The following is a 15,979-nucleotide window of genomic DNA, read 5'->3' on the forward strand; positions in this document are numbered from 1 at the left end:
GCTCCACCACTGGACCTAATTATCAGATGCAGCACGTGACATCAGGTGGGGCAACTTCTTGCAGAAAATCAGGCTCTCCACAAGTAAGTGGCCCATATGCAACAGGGGACCCATCACACCATATGTGAACCATGGCCTCACTACATGAGCCTGGCCCGGTGATGCCCCTACTGGAGTTGTGAAATGGAAATGACCGAAAATGTTGGGGTTCCTTTAACCAATCTCTGCCTCTGAGGCTACTCCACCATTCTTGACTCAGACACCCGGCATTCCTGGTAAATACGCAGATTACATGGATACCTTAGAAAGAAATGTGGACTCGTTGCCTCTGCACCAGGACTATGACTGCCCTATTGACCTACAATCTTGGTTGAAAGTTGCTTTCACCTGTATTTACGCATTGTTAGAACCAGAATTAGTGGATCTCCGTGGGTACATTCATGGAAACCAGTCCTAAGAATTTATGAGCAAATAAGCATTTCCCAGGGGTGCCCAGGCCCTTTTTGGGAAGAAGAAATGTAGGACTCTACTACTCTACTGTTTAGACAATTGGTTCCTGAACAAAGTGATAGTTTGAAACCATTACCCCCTGCTGTGAATCCCCTGACCTTGCAACATTTCATCAGTGATGTAGCTGGGGACATTGTGGATCCATACAGTGTCATCTATTCGGGTGACATACGTCTCTTTTTGGAGAACCGATAGCAGCATGTGTACCACATCTGAACCTGGAGAGGTTTCGGCAGCATGGTCTCAATACAGAATTGGCCTTTACCTCTTGATATCTTCTGAAGTGGAACAGCCCTCTTTCAAAACAGCTTGCATATTCTATTGTTCTCGAGGACAGCAAGGTGCATATGACTTTGAAAGATAATGTGTCTCTGTGCTGGGGAAATGGGCCACCAGCTTCTGTAAGGGCAGCTTGACTTTACTGCTGTTGAAAATAATGGCAGATGGTGTTCATATTGAAAGAGGATCTCTGCTTAAAGGCAGCTTTAGTCTCATTCCTGTTGACAATGATGAGAGCTGGTGGCCATTTTGAAAAGTTGCAGTTCTCTGAAGAAGAAAGTTATTCACCATTAAAGCTTTTGGGAAATGTTCCCCTGGCCTATGGAGTTTTTACACACATTCACAAATTCTTATGCATCAACCGATTTAGCAGAAAATTTCAGCTTTTTCTCAAAAAAATTAAAGCTTGAACTCTGGATATTTTTATTGCTGGACTTTTTCAATTCTAATATATCATTTTTTTAAAGATAGGGCAACCAGAACTGCATAAAGTTTTCAGGGACTAAGGATAAGATGTATTTCTATACAGGCAATATGATATTTTCTGTCTCATTGTTTATCTCTTTCCTAATGGCTCCTAACTTTGTTAGCTTTTTGAACCACCACTGCATGTAGTTTTCAGAAAACTGTCCTCAGTGACTCCAAGAGCTCTTTCTTGAGTGGTAACAGCTAATTTAGACCCCATCATTTTGTATGAATAGTTAGGATTATGTTTTCTAATGTGCATTACTTTGCATTATCGACACTGAATTTCCTTGCCCGATTGCAAAGTTTTGATCGCCTAGTTTTGTGAATTCTCTTTGTAACTCTTTGCAATCAGCTTTGGACTCAACTATCTTGAGTAATGTTGTGTCATCTGCACGATTTGCCACCTCACTGTTTACCCCTTTTTCCAGATAACTTATTAACACGTTGAATACAGTTCCTTATGGAACCTTGCCATTTATTCCTACCCTTTGTTTCCTGTCTTTTAACCAGTTACTGATCCATGACAGAACCTTCTCTCTTACCCCTTGTCTGCTTAATTAGCTTAAGAGCCTTTGGTGATGGACTTTATCAAAGGTTTTCAGAAAGTCCGGGTACACTATATCCATTGGATCACCCTTGTCTACATGTTTATTGACCCCCTCCAAGAATGCTAATAGATTGGTGAGGCATTATTGCCCATTACAAAAACCATGTTGACTCTTCCCTAACAAATCATTTTGATCTATGTAATTGATAATTCTGTTCTTTACTATAGTTACAACCAATTTGCCTGGGTAATGAAATTAAGCTTACTTTTGTAATTGCCATGATCATCTCTGTATGGTTTTTTTGTTTGTTTGTTTATTTTTTGAAATCCAGGATTATATTAACTTTCCTTCAGTCATCTGGTACAGAGGCTGATTTTAGTGATAGGTTACATACCACAGTTAGTAGTTGGGCAAATTTCATATTTGAGTTTCTTCAGAACTCGTGCTTGAATACCCTCTGGTCCTGCAGTAAAGATCAATGCAAAAAAATTATTGAGGTTCTTCCCAATGGCTTTATCTTCCTTGAGTGCTCCTTTAGCACCTCAATTGTCCAGTGGCCTGACTGGTTGTTTAACAGGGTTCCTGCTGCTGAGGTACTTAAAAACAATTTTCTGTTTTTGTGTCTTTTGCTAATTGCTCTTCAAATACTTTTATGACCTGCCTGATTCTATTTTTAAACTGGGCTCTCTCTTAAGCTTGGTTTTCCTCTGCTAGCCTCAGGTCTTGCTCATGCAATATTCCAGGTGACTACAAAATGCTACCTCACTTTGCAAAGGCTGCCTCGTGTCACTGTAAACACTTGCTGGGTTGCATCACTCCATAGGAAGGTAAAATCTCCATGGGAGTCTGCACTAAGGTGGAGTTGCTAAAGGAGCTCACAATGGGACACAGGGGGTGCTGGAGCTCCACCACCCAGTCCTGGAGCAATTGAGGCTGTGTGTCCTGCCCTTGGGAAAAGTGGTGACCCAGAGCGAGGAGGCTCTGTAAGGAAACTTATGATCCGAGACATTCTGCAGAGAGCTTAGAACAAGGTGGGATGAGTTTTGCCTCTCTGACTTAAGGTATGTCTATACTGCACAGCACTGGTGGCGGTATGTAGGGTATGTGTAGGTACCTTGCAGTGAAAAGCAGATTTTGTCCACACTGCAGTGTGTAGCTAGATGTGGAGGTGAAAGTCTCTGGCAGTGAAGTGGCAGTGACATAGAGTGACACTATATTGCTAAAAATAACAGTGTAGATGGAGGAGGCAGTGGCTGGGCATGTACAGAACCACGCAGGATACATACCTTATGGTTTCAGTTGTGTCTTTACTCATCTAAGCAATGCCTCCTCATCTACACTGCTATTTATACTGGTGTTAGGAGGCATGCCAGGTGAGGAGCTTTACATGCCACCCCAAGGAGTGTGCAGTGTAGACATAGCCTTAGGGAGCAGCCTGCTTTTTCTCTCTCTGTTTCAATGTCCTTGTATGTTATTGTTCTGAATTCTAAAGAAATAAAAGTGTTATGTTGCAACCTTCCAAAAGTGTATTTGAGGCTTACATCTAACGTCTCTATTTGTACACTGTGAACATAACTCTGATTCCACCCAGTAGGGGTCAGGAATATTGGTACACCATCCAGTTAACCATGAGAGTGGGCTGAGCACTTGGGAAGGTTGGGGTTACATGAAAGGTGTTTTATTTATTTAGAATAAAAATGGAGCAGACTGATACAAGCTATTCTACTCAGGATCTGATAGCACAGAACTTTTAAGTGATATAATTGGCGTTAGTGAATTTATATCATGCAATGCACATTGTGTGGTTTTGATAAACACCTTACACATCTGTCATTTGGAAGAGCCTTTACACTGTTTCTGGTGATGCTGCTGTCACGGAGTTCTTGATTCCATCCCAGCATAGACCCATTTCTTCTACCACCCTTCCCTGTTAGTTACTCTGAAGGATGTTATGCTAGATTTTCACTGAGTAACAATCACTTTTCTACTTAGCAGTTTCCTTACAGCACATTTCACATCCCTGTTCCTCAGGCTGTAGATCAGGGGGTTCAACATGGGGATCACTATTGTATAGAACACAGAGGCTATTTGATCTGTGTCCAGTGAGTAGCTGGCACTGGGTCACAAATACATGAAAAAAATGGTCCCATGGAATATAGTAACAGCTGTCAGGTGGGATGGGCAGGTGGCGAATGCTTTATGCCTGCCCTGGACAGAATGGATCCTCAGCACTGCAATTACAATAAGAATGTACAAGATGATGATGATCAGAAATGTGCTCCTTTCAAACAAACTGCCACAGGTAAAGAGTAGCCTCTCATTGACAGAGACATCACGGCAGGAGAGTTTCAGGAGAGAGGTGAGATCGCAGTAAAAGTTATTGATGACATTAGAATCACAAAAGGATAATCTCTGCAAACTGCTTGTGTTTATCAAAGAGTTAATCAAGCTTGAGAAATATGATCCAACCACCAGCGTTATGCTGACTCTCTTGGTCATGGTGACCATGTAGAGCAGTGGGTTACAGATGGCCACATAATGATCATACGCCATCACAGCCAGGAGGAAGATCTCAGTGGTGACAAACACAACAAAGAAGCCATATTGCATAATGCACCAGCTATAAGAAATGGCTTTGCTCTCCACTAAGAAATTGTCCAGCATATTGGGAGCAATGATGGAAGAATAGCAGACATCTAAGAAAGACAAGTTGCTGAGGAAGAAGTACATGGGTGTGTGGAGTTGGGGGTCGATCTGAATTACCAAGATCATCCCTATATTCCCCATCAGGGTAATGAGATAGATGAGAAAAAATGTGATGAAGAGCAGGACCTGCAGCTCCAGATGATCTGTTAATCCAACGAGAATGAACTTGGTCGTTGTGCTGTGATTGTATCCAGTCATTCGTGTTAACTTCCTTGTTATCTGCAGGGAAAAATAATTAATCATGATGCTTATAGCAACTGATTTACATTTATTCAGCACTCTGGGCTTTTGAGTGCCCCATCTCCCTGTGAGTGCTGGCAATAGCTGCAAGTTCTTCATAGAGTAGGCAGTAGACAAAACATTGTGGAATGCATAGCAACATATGACCTTAATGTCTGTAACCCGCTGGTTAGAATGCATTATGTGTGTCCCATTCATTGCCTGATGTACAGAGGATGTGCTTCTGTTATAGCCCATTGCTTCAATGGCTGGCACTTTAGCCAAGCTGTAGACACTCCTGCTTGCATTCTAGAGAGTCCCAGTTCAGTGCCTCTTGTTGGTTAACACAGTAACTGTCACTTATATGCATTACGGAAGCATCATCAATTGTATGATCACCTTGCATACCTGAGTATATTCTTATAAATAAATCTAAATCCTTCAATCGAAAAGTTGTTTGAATCCATTGTGACTGCACAGTAGTTAATGCACTTACTCTCAAAATAACCCAGTGGTAGAGGGTGCAGAATTTGGCTTAGTGTCCCTCAAAACCATTCACATGAAAATTATACTAAAATTCATATGTAAACAACATTGAGCATGTGAAATATAATACCATGGAGTGCTAATGAAAATGAGTTTGCATGTACGGTGATTTAGAAATAAATTATTATGTGAATTGTTTCAAAGACTATGCCACTATCAATAGTGTTTTGTTAATACACTTTACTATGAAGGGGGCATTTTCAGTTAAGTAAAATAAAAGGGAAAAAGATCTAAAAAGTTCTTTTCAGAAACCACCCATTGCCCCAGATCCATCCAAGACTTTGATAATTTCCATTGAAGTAGGGAGGACCTGGGTTGGGTTATTTAGGGAGAAATAAATAATTTGATACTGTGTTAAATTTTTAAAGGACATATTTTTTAAATTAATTTTAACACAGAAATTTATTAACAGATGCACTAGCAAATTCTCAGAAAATTCATTCATTAGTTAGAGTGTAGTGCTGTAACTATGAGGAGGACGTGGCTTAAATATGTCCAGAGGCAACAGCTGTACACAGACAGATTAATAAGGGAGTACAAAGAAACAAGGAGTTTGCCCGTCTGGGCAAAAATCACGCTGGGTAAAAAAGCAACTAGAGCTTCCCCTGAGATAGTGCTTGGGGTGTGCTACAGACCGCCGGGATCGGATTGGGATATGGATAGAGACCTCTTTAATGTCTTTAATGAAGTAAACACAAAGGGGAAATGTGTGATTATGGGGGACTTCAACTTCCCGGATATAGACTGGAGGACGAGTACTTGCACGAATAATAGGGGTCAGATTTTTCTGGATGTGATAGCGGATGGATTTCTTCATCAAGTAGTTGAAGCACCTACGAGAGGGGATGCCATTTTAGACTTGGTGTTGGTGAGCAGTGAGGACCTCGTAGAAGAAATGGTGGTAGGGGACAACCTTGGTTCGAGTGATCATGAGCTGATTCAGTTCAAACTAGATGGAAGGATAAACAAATGTAGATCTGCGATTAGGGTTTTTGACTTCTCGAGGGCTAATTTTAAAGAGTTAAGGAAATTAGTTAGGGAAGTGGATTGGACAGAGGAATTAGTGGATTTAAATGTGGAGGAGGCCTGGAATTACTTTAAGTCGCAGCTGCGGAGACTGTCGGAAGCCTGCATCCCGAGAAAGGGGAAAAGAACCATAGGCAGGAGTTGCAGGCCAAACTGGATGAGCAAGCAACTCAGAGAGGGGATCAGACAAAAGCAGAAAGCTTACAGGGAGTGGAAGGAAGGCAGGATCAGTAAAGAAAGCTACCTTGCTGAGGTCAGAACATGTAGGGATAAAGTGAGGAAGGCTAAAAGCCGCATTGAACTGGAACTTGCAAAGGGAATCAAAACCAATAGTAAAAGGTTCTACAGCCACATAAATAAGAAGAAAACAAAGAAAGAAGAAGTGGGGCCGCTATACACTGAGGATGGAATGGAGGTTAAGGATAACCTAGGCATGGCCCAACATCTAAACAAGTACTTTGCCTCGGTTTTTAATAAGACTAGTGAGGAACCTTGCGATGATGGAGGGATGATAAACGGGAATGTGGATATGGAAGTGGATATTACTGCAACTGAGGTAGAGGCCGTACTTGAACAGCTCGATGGGTCGAAGTCGGAGGGCCCGGACAATCTCCACCCGAGGATATTAAAGGAACTGGCGCGTGAAATTGCGAGCCCGTTAGCGAGAATTTTTAAGCAATCGATAATCTCGGGTGTTGTGCCGTATGACTGGAGGATTGCTAATGTAGTTCCTATTTTTAAGAAAGGGAAAAAGAGTGATCCGGGTAATTATAGGCCTGTTAGCTTGACGTCTGTAGTATGTAAGGTCTTGGAAAAAATTTTAAGGGAGAAAGTAGTTAAGGACATAGAGGTCAATGGTAATTGGGATGAATTGCAACACGGATTTACTAAAGGTAGATCGTGCCAAACCAATCTGATCTCCTTCTTTGAGAAGGTGACGGATTACTTAGATAAAGGAAATGCGGTAGATATAATTTACCTAGATTTCAGTAAGGCGTTCGACACGGTTCCGCACACAGAGCTGTTAGTTAAATTGGAAAAGCTGGGAGTGAATATGAAAGTTGTAAGGTGGATAAGGAACTGGTTAAAGGGGAGACTCCAGAGGGTCGTATTGAAAGGTGAACTGTCGGACTGGAAGGAGGTCACCAGTGGAATCCCTCAAGGATCGGTTTTGGGACCGATCTTATTGAACCTTTTTATTACTGACCTTGGCACAAAGAGCGGGAATGTGCTAATAAAGTTTGCGGATGACACGAAGCTGGGGGGTATTGCTAACACGGAGAAGGACAGGGATGCTATTCAAGAAGATCTGAACCACCTTGTAAACTGGAGTAATAGAAATAGGATGAAATACAATAGTGAAAAGTGCAAGGTCATGCATTTAGGAATTAATAATAAGAATTTTGGATATACATTGGGGGCGCATCAGTTGGAAGCGACGGAGGAGGAGAAGGACCTTGGGGTACTGGTTGATAGCAGGATGACTATGAGTCGCCAATGTGATACGGCTGTTAAAAAAGCAAATGCGATTTTGGGATGCATCAGGCGGGGTATTTCCAGCAAGGATAAGGAGGTGTTAGTACCGTTGTATACGGCATTGGTGAGACCCCATCTGGAATACTGTGTGCAGTTCTGGTGTCCCATGTTCAAGAAGGATGAATTCAAACTGGAACAGGTTCAGAGACGGGCTACGAGGATGATCCGAGGAATGGAAAAACTGCCTTATGAAAGGAGACTCAAAGAGCTTGGCTTGTTTAGCCTGGCCAAAAGAAGGCTGAGGGGGGATATGCTCGCCCTATATAAATATATCAAGGGGGTTAACGTTAGGGAGGGAGAGGAATTATTTAAGTTTAGTACTAATGTAGCCACGAGGACGAATGGGTATAAACTGGATATTAGGAAGTTTAGACTTGAAATTAGACGAAGGTTTCTGACCATTAGGGGAGTGAAGTTCTGGAATAGCCTTCCGAGGGAAGTAGTAGGGGCAAAAGACTTTCCTGGCTTTAAGACAAAGCTTGATAAGTATATGGAGGGGATGTTATGATAGGATCGTTAATTTGGGCAATTGATCTTGAATTACCACCAGACAGGTCTGCTCAATGGTCTGCGGGGAGATGTTGCACGCGATGGGTACTGAGTTGCTGCGGAGAACTCCTTCTTGGGTGCTGGCTGGTGACTCTTGCCCACATGCTCAGGGTTTAGCTGATCGCCATATTTGGGGTCGGGAAGGAATTTTCCTCCAGGGCGGATTGGCAGGTGCCCTGGAGGTTTTTCGCCTTCCCCTGCAGCGTGGGGCACGGGTCGCTTGCTGGTGGTGTCTCTGCAGCTTGAGGTCTTCAAACCATTTTTGAGGATTTCAATAACTCGGTCCTGGGATAGGGGTTGTTATAAAATTGGATGGGTGGGGTTCTGTGGCCTGCCTTGTGCAGGAGGTCAGACTAGATGATCAGATTGGTCCCTTCTGACCTATGAGTCTATGAGTTAATATGGTCCACATGAAAGGCAGTGACCTCAGCATACTACAGTGAATTTCTGCTTAAGTGGAAGCAAACTCAGCCTTATCTGTGGCACTACCACCGTGCTATCCAGTACATACATTGTACTTAGAGCCACATGCACTTTTTTTCAGTGTTGCAGAAAAGTGAGTTTGTCATTTAGTTCTGCTTTACTGGTTAGAAATATATTGATAATTTTCATCTCAATTGCATATATGTCTATATTTTGCACTAAATCCTGATCTTACTAAAGACAAGTGGCAAAACTTCAATTGACTTCAAACTACCTGAACTCTAATAATGCATATGCAGAAGGGGAAAGAATTAAAAATGGCATCTGTACCTTTAACTTTGGGGTTTACTAACTCTTCTGTAAAACTGTTTGTCATCTATGTAGCCCTTTGTTTTGTTTAGGACCAGAATGTGATATGTTGGAATCCATGTTGAGTGGAGGTGGTTGAATTTATTTTAACCAAATCATATTTTTATGAAAAATGCATTTTTTGCAGAAAATGTTCAGTGTAGTCTAGTCTAACTTCCTCTGATGTATCAGGGGAAAAAAAAGGGAAACAAACCCCAAATATTTGGGGTGGGATATTTTCAATGTGTGATGAAATCTGGAACCTAAGACCTTACAGATTTTAATAACATTTTTTTAAACGCAAAATATGTACATAGAGAGGAGGGGCTCTGCTGTTTTATTTTTGTGGGTTTTTTTTGTAAAATCTATGATGGTGATGGGGAAGCTAAATGAAATTTCTCACAAAATTTAAAATTTAATTATCATTAAAAATTATATAAATTAATTATAATTTAAAATCTTCAACCAGCTCTAAGGCTGCATAATACTCTACACCATGATTAACCAATGTAAATGAATGGTGCAATCTGAGGATTAAGTTACTTCCCAACAATAGAGATTGTATCAGAATCTTGCTCATCATGAATAATTTCTGCATAGTTTGCTTCCTATTATTTCAGCTTTCCAGCCTGCTAGCTGCATTTCACTTTGACTAACCAATAAATAAGATAAAATAGAGTTACATTAAAAAGAAGATGCTCCTAACTCAGGAAAATACAATAGTTTACTCCATTATTTATCCCCACTTAGTTCAAATACAGCCCCGTGGAACCTACCTGCTGATGAAAGCTGGCATTTACCGAAAGGCGTCGAAGGATTTACATCAGTAAAAGGACGGACTTTTAAGATGAAGTGTTTATTGCTAGTTTATAAAGCCAAGACAGATTCCCTGGAGTTTTCAGATCTCTTGATGACAGAATCGTACAGTTAAGTGACTAAGACTCATGTTGTAGGCAGAGTTTTTGGGTACAGAATAACTGCCCTCCGATATATTGTTCTGTTGGGAGTGGGGGTGCGAGGAGAGATTTTTACTCATATGCCCACTATTTCTATTCCAGGTTTTGTTTTGTTTTTCCACAAGGATAATTGATCTTCCACATTTGGGTGGAAGAAAGCCCAAAATAACCCCCCAATTTCTGATTCTATTCTCTATAGACTTACATCACCATAATATCTGAGCATCTTCCTGCCGTGTATTGAGTGACATGATTGTTGATTCTCACCTCTTCTCCTCATTATTCCTGGGGGAATTCTGCCTCATTGCATAATGCAGAATTCACACCACATTCATATGCTGTGCAGAATTTCATGGATTGTCTGTGCACCGCTATACTGCTCTCCCAGTAGATATCGGGGTGATTGATGTTCCCCATGAGAACCAGGGCCTGTGATCTAGTAACTTCACTTACTAATCTAGTAACTTCTAGTCCAGCCAGTCACACGGCTTGAGTCCATTTCACTACTGGCCCAAAGGTCAATAACTCAAAGTTTGGGTATTCAGATCGGATCAAATCCTTTTTGGTCCATTATGGAGATACTGTGGTTTGGCTGCAATTATAAAGCAATCTGGAGGAGAATATAGTAACAAGCAAGGGAAAACAAACATACATCCTTGCATCCTAGCTTTATAGTATGCTGCAGAGCCTGGAGGAGGATAGAAAACTCTGGATATTTGATGAATTCTATAATTCTTCAACGAGGTCACTGAAGTCTTATTCCACTGCCACTAACTGAGACTGACAGATGGAACTGAGTTTTAGAGAAAATTGTGAAAAACAGAATATTTAAATTCAGAGAGGTAAATGGTAAAGAGGATGTAATGCAACATGGGTTCACTACAAGTAGATCATGCCAAACTTACCGCATTTCCTTCTCTGGGAATATAACTGATATTTTTAGATAAAAGGAGTTCAGTAAATCTAATATATTTGGACTTTAGTAAAGCATTGACATGGTACCACATGGGAAATTATTAGTTAAACTAGAGAACAGAACAGGCCTTGTAAGGTGGAAAAGGAATTGACTAAACGGGAGAAAGACACAGGTTGTGCTGAAAGATGAATGATCAGACTGGAGAGAGCTTACTAGTGGAGTTCCTCAAGGGCTGGTCTTGGGACCAATCTTGTTCAATATTTTTATTAATGACCTCGGAACAAAAAGTAGGTATGTGCTAATGAAATTTGCTGATGATACAAAGTTGGGAGGCATCACCAATACAGAGGAGGATCAGAATATTATACTGAAAGATTTGAATTGACCTTGAAGACAGGATTGACAGTCATAGGATGAAATTGAATAGTACAAAGTGAAAGGTCTAAGGATCTAATAATAGGAACTTCTGCAAGTTGTAGATCACAAGCTGGAAGCAATAGAGAAGGAGAGAGACCGAGCTGTGGGGCTGATCACAGGGTGACCGGGAACCACCACTGTAATGAGACTGTGAAAATGCAAGTGCGACCTTGGGATGTATTAGGCTAGGTCAGTGATTCTCAACTTGTGGCCCAATCAGCACATGGCTGCAGCCCATGTGACATCCTCGGGGCCATACAGGTAGTACATACATTGTCTGGATGCGGCCCAAATGTCACGTAGAGAGCTGCATATGCGGCCCACCATGGTAAATAGCTTGAGAACCACGGGGACAGGCATTCTCAGTAGAGAGAGAGAAGTATTAATGCCATTGTACGGCACTGGTAAGATGTCATTTGGAATACTGTGCACAATTCTGATCAATCATGTTCAAGAAAGATTAATTTAAACCAGAACAGGTACAGAGAGCTTCATGAAAGGAGACTGGAAGAACTTGGCTTTTTTAGTCTCATAAAAAGAAGGTTGAGGGAGCTAACATCAGGCACTATAACTACATCAAGGGGCTAAATACCAGGGAGCGTGATGAGCTATTTAAACTACTGGACGATGTTGGATATAAACTGGACGTGAACAAATTCAGGCTGGAAATTATAAGAAGGTTTCTAACCACCACAAGGGGGAGGTTGTGGAACAGCCTCCCAATAGGACTTGTGGGGGCAAGCCGCTTAATTAGCTTTAATAGAGAGTGGGATGAATTATGAGTCTGATTGTATGATGGAGTTGCATGTTGGTTTGCTTGTGATGGTGGGGGCAGGGATCAACAGCCCTGGGGTTCACTTGTGGTTTATGTCTTATGTTCCTATCGCAAAAGCTTCAGGCTTTCAGCTGGTCACTAGCAGAGGTTAGGAAGGGATATTTTTTCACCATTATATTCTGGTAGGGGTTTTTTGTTGTTGTTGTTAAATATCTTCCTCTGAAGCATCAGGGTTGGCCAAGGTTGGAGCTGGTACCCTGAAAGGAGAGGGCTGGTTCGCTGAGGTGGCACCAAGCATTTCCTCTCCCATGCTTGGCTGTCTAACTGGTTCTTGCTCACATGCTCAGGGTCCAACTGATCACCACATATGGGGTTGAGAAGGAATTTTCCCCCAGGTCAGATTGGCAGTGACCTGGGGGATGGGATTCAACTTCCTCAGCAGCTTCCTAATGTGAGTCACTTGCCAGGATTATCTGGGTATATCTCACTCACTTATTTCCCTGCCATTACAGAGGCCTCAAGCTCTGGTGCACCTCGGTCTTTGCTGTCCTCTGCCTGTGGCACATAACAGACTAGTCTTCTCTGGGTCTCATTTAGTTTGGTCGAATTTCTGTTGCTGGGTCCACTGTGCAGCTGTTGGGTGGTGTTGGTGGATGTCAGTATGCATGGTATGTTCTCTGTGACCATAGAATCACAGGAATCAAGTCCAGTCTCCTGCACTCATGGCAGCACCATTTAGAACATCCCTGACAGGTGTTTGACTAACCTGCACTTAAAAATCTCCAGTGATGGAGATTCCACAACCTCCCCAGGCAATTTATTCCAGGGCTTAACCACCCCGACAATTAAGAAGTTGTTTTTAACGTCCAACTTAACTTCCCTTGCTGCAATTTAATCCCATTGCTTCTTGTCCTATCATCAGAGGTTAAGGAGAATAATTTTTCTCCCTCCTCCTAGACATATCCACAGACTAAAGAAATAGCACGCTATTCCTATATGCTACAATAAAAGGAGGACATGATGGATTAGTTAACATGTTAGCATCACACTTATGTTTATTATTATTTATTATTTATTATTATTATTATTATTTTCAGAGCAGCCAGCAATGTGCAAGGTGTTTCAAAACTAAATCAGACTCACATGTTCCCTACCCCAAGGGGCGTACAATCTCAGTGTTAGACAAGAACCAATAAAGGCATGCAACAGACAGATAAGAATCATAGGCTTTACATCAATATTTTCCAGACTAACTAGTGAATAAATGGCAAAAAAAACCCTACATTAGCACAGAGTTATGGTTGCCCAATGATGGGTCATGCCATTCCAGAATGTTGAGTTCAGCAAAACTCAAACTTGTGAAAACCAGGAAATACAAAGTTCAGGGAAACGCCCACGCAACCGTATCTCTGCCCACTGGAGCTGGTAATAACCACCGGGAATTATCTGCTTGCACTCCAGCTGCAGTCACTGTACTGTACAGTAGATGTACTGAATGGCAGAGGAATAAGTTGGAGCTGTGACTGAGATATGATGCGATATGGATCTCAGTCCGCCAGTGTGTGTGATTGAAGTAAAGGAGTCATATCAATCAATAGTTCTCAACCAGGGGTATGTGCAGCCCTGGGGGTACGCAGAGGTCTTCCATGGGGTACATCAACTCATCTAGATATCTGCCTAATTTTCCAACAGGCTACATGAGAAGTGCTAGCGAAGCCAGTACAAACTAAAATTATATACAGACAATGGCTTCTTTATACTGCTCTATGTACTATATCTGTGTTTCTCAACTGGAGAGTTGCAATCTATTTTATAATTATATGATTACAAGGAGAAAGGAAGCAATTTTTCAGTACTAGTGTGCTGCGACACTTGTATTTTTATGTCTGATTTTGTAAGCAAGTTGTTTTTAAGTGACATGAAACTTGGGGGTACATAAGACCAAATCCACCTCTGGAAAGTGGTCCAGTAGTCTGGAAAGGTTGAGAACTCCTGATGTAAATCATAAAAATATAGGACTGGAGAGGATCTCAATAGTCCATCTAGTCCAGTCCTCTTCAGTGAGGCAGGACCAAGTATTATCTGGACCATCCCTGACAGGTGTATGTGTCCTTTGAGGTTCCCGTCTACATCATTCCAATACCAAATGATGTAGGTTATGTCAGGAGCAGGGCAGTCGGCTTTTCTTGTCATGGGTGTTGTCAGTCGTGAGGCGGGAGACAAGAGCAGTCTGTAGATTTAATGTTGGGTATGGGGAAGTATAGAATCTGTTAATTTTAAGAAAAGCTGTTTGGGGGTAACAGCTGTATCTCAAGAACTCTGTGATCAAATAGCCCCAAATTTGGGTTTATAGCAGAGCCCCATGCCCCCATGAGACACTCCAAATTGTGAGGCAATCTGACTGTTCTAAGTGCTCTAAAAGCTACACCACAGTTAAGCAGAAAGCTAGCCTTAACTATAGCTGAGTTCTCATTCTGCTATAGTATTGGGTGTTTCCATTTTTGGGTGCCCAAGCTGAGACCTCTTAGAAAGGTTTTAGAGGGCAAGTGCTCAGCACTGCCTGATAACCCAGTCCTGGGAAGTGTTCTCAGGTTGGGAACTGAAAAATGGAAGAATCCAAAATTAGTACTCACTTTTCAAATGTAGACCGGTAAGTATACAGCGAGGTGACTACTTTGGTGCAATACGTGATCTTATCTACTCTTATTGCTCCTTCAGTAGCTGCGCACCTCACAATCTTCAATGTACTTACCACTTGTGAGATAGGGGCGTGCCCTTATTCCCATTTTAGAGCCGGGAATGTCAGGCCCAGAGAGACTAAGGCCTGTTGTACACTAGGAATTTTAATTAGAAAAATCCACTCCCCTGAAAGACGTAGCTGTGCCGACCCAACCCCCAGTGTAGACAGTGCTTGGTCAAGGAAGAATTCTTCTGTTGACCTAGCTATCACCTCTTGGGAAGATTGATTATCTGCACCAATGGAGAACCCCTCCCGTAAGCATAGGTAGTGCCTACACTGTAGCACTTCAGGAATATAGCTGTGCCTCTGGAGCATTTTACTTGTAGACAAGCCATGCGACCAAGATTCTTAAAGGCACCTAACCCGCATTGAAAAACTGGTTCTCAGTGACCTAATCAAGGTCACATGGCAGGAACTTGAACTCAGACCTCATTAGCCTTAGGTTGGCCAATGGGTCGTCCTTCCTCTTACATGTGTATGTAAAATGATGTTTGTCTGTCTATCTATCCGCACATCAATCTATCTAGCTACCCATCCAGCCCTGTGCATAACCATCAATCTGTCAGTCTATATACAAATATACCTCCACATATACAATGTACTTTATTTCCTTGTAAAGTGGTGGTTGGTGTGGGATGTGGGTGCTGAGGGGACAGGAGTGGCAAACTGAAAAAATTACATCCTTGGTATCATCTCTTTGTGTCTCTTGATACACTAGCTGACACAGTTTGGTAGCAAATGAAACCAATGAGGAAGATACTTATCCTTGCAGACATCACATAACAATGCATAATGGAAAAGCTACAACACTGTTACGGGACATTGTTATCAAGTGAAATTACGCCTTCCTGAATTATCTGGCTCAAGTTTCCATTTCTTTACTGTCTTCTCCTGTATATCACATAATGAAGGATATTTCTGCATGTTGACGTAATGACTCAGAACTAGCTCATGCCTGTGCTTCAGTACTGATCAGTAAAAAGGTCCCCATATTTGCATATAGCAAGGAATAATTTT

General features: G+C 41.8%; 1 pseudogene; it reads right to left on the reverse strand.

Moving 5' to 3' along the window:
* Positions 1 to 3,767: 3,767 nt before the first annotated feature.
* Positions 3,768 to 4,754, reverse strand: LOC127052548 (olfactory receptor 1052-like; annotated as a pseudogene).
* Between the last annotated feature and the right edge of the window lie 11,225 nt (positions 4,755 to 15,979).

This window comes from Gopherus flavomarginatus, chromosome 5 (assembly GCF_025201925.1).
Source record: "Gopherus flavomarginatus isolate rGopFla2 chromosome 5, rGopFla2.mat.asm, whole genome shotgun sequence".
Lineage (NCBI taxonomy): Eukaryota > Metazoa > Chordata > Testudines > Testudinidae > Gopherus > Gopherus flavomarginatus.